Source organism: Elephantulus edwardii, unplaced genomic scaffold (assembly GCF_000299155.1).
Source record: "Elephantulus edwardii isolate Elephantulus edwardi_28Jun2011 unplaced genomic scaffold, EleEdw1.0 scaffold00048, whole genome shotgun sequence".
Lineage (NCBI taxonomy): Eukaryota > Metazoa > Chordata > Mammalia > Macroscelidea > Macroscelididae > Elephantulus > Elephantulus edwardii.
Window position 1 is genome coordinate 15,781,653 of NW_006399798.1, and position 7,369 is coordinate 15,789,021.

Consider the following 7,369-nt stretch of genomic DNA (forward strand, 5'->3'; position numbering starts at 1 on the left):
AAGACACAGCAGAACCGCCCTGTAGGGTTTCCAAGGCTGTAAGCTTTTTGACAGCAGACTGCTGCCGCTCAGATCGACTAGTGGGTTCAAACCCCTGACCTTTCGGTTCGCAACTGAACAGTTTAACCATGGTGCCACCAGGACCTAAATACTTGGAAACCTAAATACAGACTTTAATGGGAGAGGGGGGATGGGACATAACTAAGGGCTTCACTATTCTCACCATCTTCATCGCTATCAGTAGAGTTTTTTAAGAGGAACCACGTTTTCCGTCCACCTGAGTGGTATAAACCAGGAAGAGGATGTGACACCTCCAGCTCGCCTGTGTTGGGCCAGAGGCTGTTATGTGTGATGGGAAGTGTGCTCCTGTCTGGTAGACGGTTATTGTCTGTCAGGCACAGTTCTCCTACCCACAACGGGAGAGACTGCCCGACCTGCATCAGCCTCCTCACCTCCGCTGTGCTTCTGTCCACTGTCCTAGTCACTGTGTCAGTCCATCTCATCAACGGTCTTCCTCTCCTTTCCTGACCCTCCACCTTGCGAGCGTGATGTCCCAGGAATCCCTTTTCCAGAGTGAGGGTCCCCAAGGTGGTGAGGTTAGCACCCTGTGGAAATTTACCTCCGGGGCTTCTGGAGGTGAGCCAAGGGGGTGAGAGGCAGCTGTGGTGTAGCTATGAGGAAGTCAGACAGCCTCGCTCCTACTCCAGCTCCCCCACTTTCTGCCTGGCTGACCTTGGGCACATTGTTACCCACTCTGCATCCCATAAAACCAAGATCATAATCATAGTTAAAATTAACACAAGCATTTGCTGTGTGGAAGGCTGGGTTCCCTACTCACGGCAGGAACCAGTTCACTTCGTCCCGATAATCCTAGCAGTAACTAGTTGTCATTAAGTCACTCCCCGCTCATGGCCACCCCCTGTTTCAGCTAGAACTGTGATCCACAGGGTTTCCAATGGTTGATCTTTCAGAAGTATATTACCAGGTGTTCTCCCAAGGCACCTCTGAGTGAGCTAGAGCTTCCAACCTTTTGGTCAGCAGCCACGTACGTTAACTGTTAGCATTCCTGGGCTCCCAACCCTATGAATTAAACAGCAACAACAAAGCACTGCTATACATCAATTCCTAATCCTAGTCCTCCTAGGTGTAAATGAATAAATCATTGAGGTCAAGGACTGCAGTCTTCAATATGGATTGAAGCTCAACATCAAGAAAACAAAGATTCTCATCACTGGGCCAATTGGCAGCATCAGTATGAATGGTGAAGAGATTGAGATAGTTAACAGTTTTAGTTTACTTGGCTCCACGGTCCAACACTCTTGGTAACACCAGCCAGGAAATTAGGAGTCGAATTTTATTGGGAAAGTCACCTCTCAAGAGTACTGAAGAGCAATGATGTCAGGCTGGAGACTAAGGTTCACCTGATCCAGACTATAGTCTTTGTAATTACATGCTATGCATTCAGAGAGTTGGACAGTGACCAGGGATGATAGAAAGAGAATTGATGCCTTTGAGCTGTGGTGCTGGAGAAGAGTGTTGAATATACCATGGACTGCTAGGAGAACAAACAGGTTTGTCCTGGAAAGGGTGAAACCAGAATGCTCCCTGGAGTCAAGGATTCTGAAGCTTCATCTGAAATACTTTGGGCATGTTGCAAGGAGGGACTGGTCCTTGGAGAGGGACATCATGTTTGGGAGAGTGGAGGGGCAGCGAAGGAGAGGAAGACTCTCGATGAGATGGATCGATTCTGTGAGTGGAGTGGTGGGAATGAGTGTGTTTGAGACAGCGAGGCTGGCACAGGCTAGAACGGCATTTAGGGCTCTTGTACATAGGGTCGCTATGAGTCGCAAACGACTCGATAGCACGTAACAACTAAAACAATACCAACAGTGCTCCTAGGGGGCGCTCTCGTGGTCTAGTGGTTAGAAGCTGCACTGCAATCCCAAAGGCACACGGTTCGAATCTCCCACCTGCTCCATGGGAGAAGGATGGGCAATCTCCCATGCAATTAACTGCCTCTGAAAACCTGCCAGAGGGTCAGCTGTGGGTCGGTTCTGACTCAACGGTACACGACAACTGTTCCACAGTGAGGCTGCCCACAAGGTTTCTAAAGCCGTAACCCTTTACAAAAGCCGACTTGGCACGTCTTTCCCACAGAGTGATCAGTGGGTCAGAACTGCCAACTCTTTGGTTAGCAGCCGTACGCTTAACTGCTATGTCACCAGATCTCCTTAACCCTGTGAGTAAGGTCCTAATTGTCATGTGCCATCAGCTCCAAATCACAGTGACTGCGAGAGACAGAACGAGACCCTGCCTGGTCCTGCACCATCTTCACAGTCTCTTCTGAGTTTAAACCCACCATCACACCCACTGTGTCTGTCCATCTCATTGAGACCCGGCCATTCTCCCTCTCTTAATAACAAATGCCCACCACACAGGGTGGTTGACAAACATGAAGCAAACCAGCCTCTGGAAACAGACAGCTCGGCACAGTGTCAATCAAGGGCCAGCTAACACAGGAAAAGGGGTTTGAGTGGGATGGTGTCAGAAATACACACAGGTGAGAGGAACATCAAAGCCCGTGGGGAGGCTGAGGAAGGGGGGACATCTCAGGCCAGCTTTCTCTGCTGGCCCCTGCAGCCTGGACTTGATAGATGTCCAGTGTCACCAAATGAGATCAAGCTCAAACATTTTCCCTGTCTACACACATTAAGACACAGGGCATGAAGCTGTTTTCCTGTTTCTCGCGGCCTTTTACTGGGCCTGGTGTCCTCGGGCAGGGTCGAGTTACCCAATTAGCAAGGGAAGCATGGGCTTGCTCGTGTTTGTTTACTAATCAGAAGCAAATAATTTCACATTTTTGAAGCCCCTGATTAGTGAGTAAGCACAAGTAAGCCCTTGCTCATCCTGTCGTGGGTACCCTGTCCTTGTCAGGTATGGACAATTTGCTAAGAGGGTTTCGTTCTGTAGGAAGGTGCTGCCTGTGGTTGAGAGAGAGACAGACACCAGCCAGACCAAGAAGCAGAATCTCTGATGTGGTTAAAAAAGAAAATGTGGAGTTGTTTGTGCTATCTTTGCTTATTGGGTGATCTGTCACTGACCATGGGGACTGTGAGTGTTACAGCCGGTGCTCAGCTGGCACCAGAGGGGGTGTGCGTGTCTGTGTGTGTGTGTATGTGCGTGTGTGTGTGTGTGTGTGCGCGCTGGAGAAGGGTACACTGCAGTACGACCAATGTTCTGATTGCTAACCATTGAGATTTCATGCCACTAAATTATGCAGTTTACAAACTCCATGGTCTCTGCTTCTAAGTGGAATCGAAGGGGGAGAAAGAGGATGCTTTTTTTCTGAATAATACTTTGGTTTCTGTGAGTGCTACAGAAGACAGGTGATTGTGTTGCGGTGGATGTTGGGTTTGGTTGGTCTGGTCAGGCCGAGCTGGCCTTGGTCTCTTCAGCTGCAGGTTCTGTAATACTTGCCAGAGTGGACGGCGCAGAGGGCAGAAGGATGTGCTGTGGAGCACGGCTGATGGGAAGGCTCACTCGGTGAGGTGGGCGCTGTATGTCAAAAAGGCAGAAAGATACAGAGATGTTTCCTCAAGAGCCTACCTCTGCATTTTGAAGGGAAAGTTGATTTTGTTTTCCTTTTACATATGGAGAAAATTCAAACGGCAGTTGGTCTCCATATCTTCATAGGTAGAGGCATGGGGCTGGGGGAGAAGCAGGCAGGGCCTGCCTGGCCTTAGAGACCAGCCGTCTAGGGTCTAATCTAAGCTCTGCCTCCTATGAGCTGGTAGCCACCATGCTTTAGCCTTAGATTCCTTGTCTGTAGGGAAAGAATCAGGACTTGGCTCCATTGAGGGAAGTCAAGATGTGGTTACTCTAAGTAGAAGGTCCCAGATGGTAACAGTCAGTACTCTTAGCACAGTGTTAAAGTGTTCAGTTGCTAACGGAAAGATTGTTGGTTCAAACCTACCAGCTTCTCTGTGGAGGAAAGATGGGGTGTAGCTGAGTCCATGAAGTTACAGGCTAGGAAAAGTGTAAGTTCTACTGTGCCCTTATCGGGTCGCTTTGTTGTTGTTGTTGTTGTGTATCATCAAGTCGAAATGAGCTCATAGCTGACCCTACGGTGAGTTTTCAGACATAGTAAACTGCACAGGAGGAAAGTGCCCAACTTCCACAAAGCAGCTGGTGGATTTGAACCACGTGTCTTTGGGATAGCAGTGCAACGTCTTACCACTAAGTCACCAGAACGCCTCACAGAGTGTCATTATGAACTAGGATCAGGTCAATGACAATGGATTTGAGATTATCATTGCTAGGGCACTCTGGTGGCCTAGTGGCAAAAAGCTGCACTGCCATCCTGAAGGCATGCCGTTCGAGGCCACCAGCTGCTCCACGGGAGAAGGATGGGCAGTCTCATCTGGTGCGATTAACTGCCTCCGAAAACCCACCAGAGGGTCAGCTATGGGTCGGTTCCAACCGTACGGTACAGAATACTAACAGTGCTGAACTATGGAGCCCTCCATACGTATATAATTGTGTAATGGAATCACAGAGCAAGGTCCGCTCCTTTTTGTCGTCCATTGTCCCTTTACGCTCTGGTGGCATAGTCCATAGGGAGTTGTGCTACTAACCTAACAACTGTGCCTCTCTGGCAGTTCAAATCCACCTGTGGCCCCTGGGGAGAAAGATAGGCAGTCTCCCCCATGCGACTGAAAGCTCACTGGAAAGTCAGCCATGAGTTGGTTCTGATTCAATGACATCCAGTTCTTCGGCCCTGTATGAAAAGTCAGGCCATGGCTATGACTTGTCTCTCAGTAATGCGTAGTTCTCTGACGGCAGCTGGGGCATCCGGTCTCCAATGATAGTCAGACCTTCCCACCTGATGCAAAATGATAACCACTGTCAACACACCTCTGTTGCAATGAGAACTCCAAAGTCCTGGCATGGAGTACACTGTTCCCTTTTCCTCCTTTGCTACCCTTCTCCTCCACACTTTATTTTCAAAGAAGGAGCAAGAAGAGGAGGTCAGAGTTCTGGAATAGTCACGAGGTGACACAACTCTTTGAGTTTGAGAAGTGTTCAAGACTGAGTCTCCTACTGTCCCTTCCTTGTAGTTCTCTTGAGGTGGGTTTTGTAATCTCCCCTGGTTCCTTTCTCAGCTTCATGGAAATTCAGTGGCTTCCTTCCACCTGCTCTCTCCTGAGACTCCTTAACTTGTCTTGGCTGCCATCTTGGATGGCATGACAATCAGTTCCATCCAGCATTCTTATACTTGTCCCACATCTGGTTTATAGAAACATAGGTCTTTAACCTGACAAATTCGAGGAGTACAAGCCAATTGCAAGCAGCTGCAGACTCTCCTTGGTTCCTGCAGTCTAAGCAAGTAGCCCCTTCTCGTTGGGATGGGGTATGCAGTAGAGAAGTCATCCATAGCCCTTTCACCAATTCATCTTCACATGTCCCTCCTCAGAGTAACAGTCTCACCCTCAGTGTGGGTGAGAAGTCTAAAAGGCTTGTGCTTGTAGTTGTTGTTGTTGGGTGCCGTCGAGTCGTAGACGACTTATAGCGACCCTATGAACGAAAGGTCTGAGCACTGTTTGTACATAGTTTCTGGAGGCAAGGCATTTCGGAAGTGGATGCCACTCCTGCTTCCAGGCTTGTTATAGTCTGGAAGCTCCAGCAAACCCCGTCCACCATGGGTACGCATTACCACGATGGGCACATCACTGTCACAGTCTTCAGCATCACAGCAACCACGAGTTACCTCTGTACAGCAACGCACAGACCAGTGCTATACCACCTAGAAGGATGTTTGACGGGAAAACAATTTGAACCTGTGGCCGAGGGCCACAGAGGAAAATCACCCACCTTCAGCTTGGTAGTGTAACTTTCTGTCCACTAGGCCAATGTAGCTCTATGTTGTCGTTGTTATTGTTGTTAGGTGTTGTCGAGTAGTAGATGACTCATAGCGACCCTATGAATGAAAGGCCTGAACACTGTTCGTACATAGAGTTTCTGGAGGCAAGTCTTTTCGGAAGTGGATGCCGCTCCTGCTTCCAGGCTTGTTTTAGTTAGGAAGCTCCAGCAAACTGTTCCATATTCATTGAGGGACCCTGGTGGCACGGTGGTAAAGTGCTGGACTGCTGCTACCTGAAAAGTCATAATTCAAGCCTATCAGGGAGAAAGATGTTGCAGCCTGCTTCGGTAACTATCACAACTTTGGAAAACCTATGAGATTGTTTTACTCTGTTAAATGGGCTCGTTATGAGTAAAAAATTCACTGTGATGCCTAACAGCAGCTTCATTTTATTACTCTACCCAGGATGCTGTGTTTATAACTACTTTCTTCTTGTTGTGTGCTGTTGAGTAGGAACTGGCTCATAGCTGACCTTCCAGTGGGTTTTCAGAGGTAGTTAGTCACACAGGAGAGATTGCCCATGCTTCTCTCACAGACCAGCTGGTAGACTTGAACCCTGTGCCTTTGGGTTTGCAATGCAGCTTCTCAACACTAAGCTACTAGGGCTCCCTTTTGGACATATATAATAGCCTCTAAACAGCATTTAAGATATATAATACATTTAGAACATATCTAATAGCCTCCCTGAGACTGGCCTTCTGACTGTGCTCTGGGCCTCTGAAGAAGCTGGTAAACTGCTTTGGGATGTATCATCTATCCTCTAAGGAATCAATTTTTCATATACATGTAGTTCTAAGAATATACATATGGTTGTTATTGTTGTTATGTACTATTGTGTCAAGTATGACTCATACTGACCTTATTGACAGCAGACCTAAACCTTGTCCTATCTTGTGCCATCCTCATCGTCTCTGACACACTGAGCCCACTGCGGCAGTAACTGGGTTGAAGGTCTAGTTGAAGGTCTCCTCTCTTTTGCTGACCCTCTGCCTTTCCGAGAATGAGATCCCTTTCCAAGGAATAGCTTCTCCTAGCAACATGCCCCAAGTATATTAGACAAAGCTTTGTCATTCTTGCCTCCAAGGAGCATTCTGGCTGCACTTTCTCCAAGACATATCTGTTTGTTCTTTTGGCAATCCATGAGATGTTCAGTACTCTACTCCAACTCGACAGCTCATAGACATCATTCTTCTTCTGTTATCTTTACTCATTGTCTAGCTTTCTGATGCATACCAAGTGAATGAAGAGACTTTGACCTGAATCAGGTGCACCTTAGTCTTGGAGGAGCAGAAGTCGAGAGAATAAGATAGGACATCCAATGAGAAAGAAAAGAAGGGATCTGATGATAAACAAAGTCGTGTGAAGTCCAGTAGTGGAGAACTGCAGAGCGAAGACACAGAGACTGGAGGGAAAGTGATACTAAGAATGAGGTCATTGGGACCAGTGAGG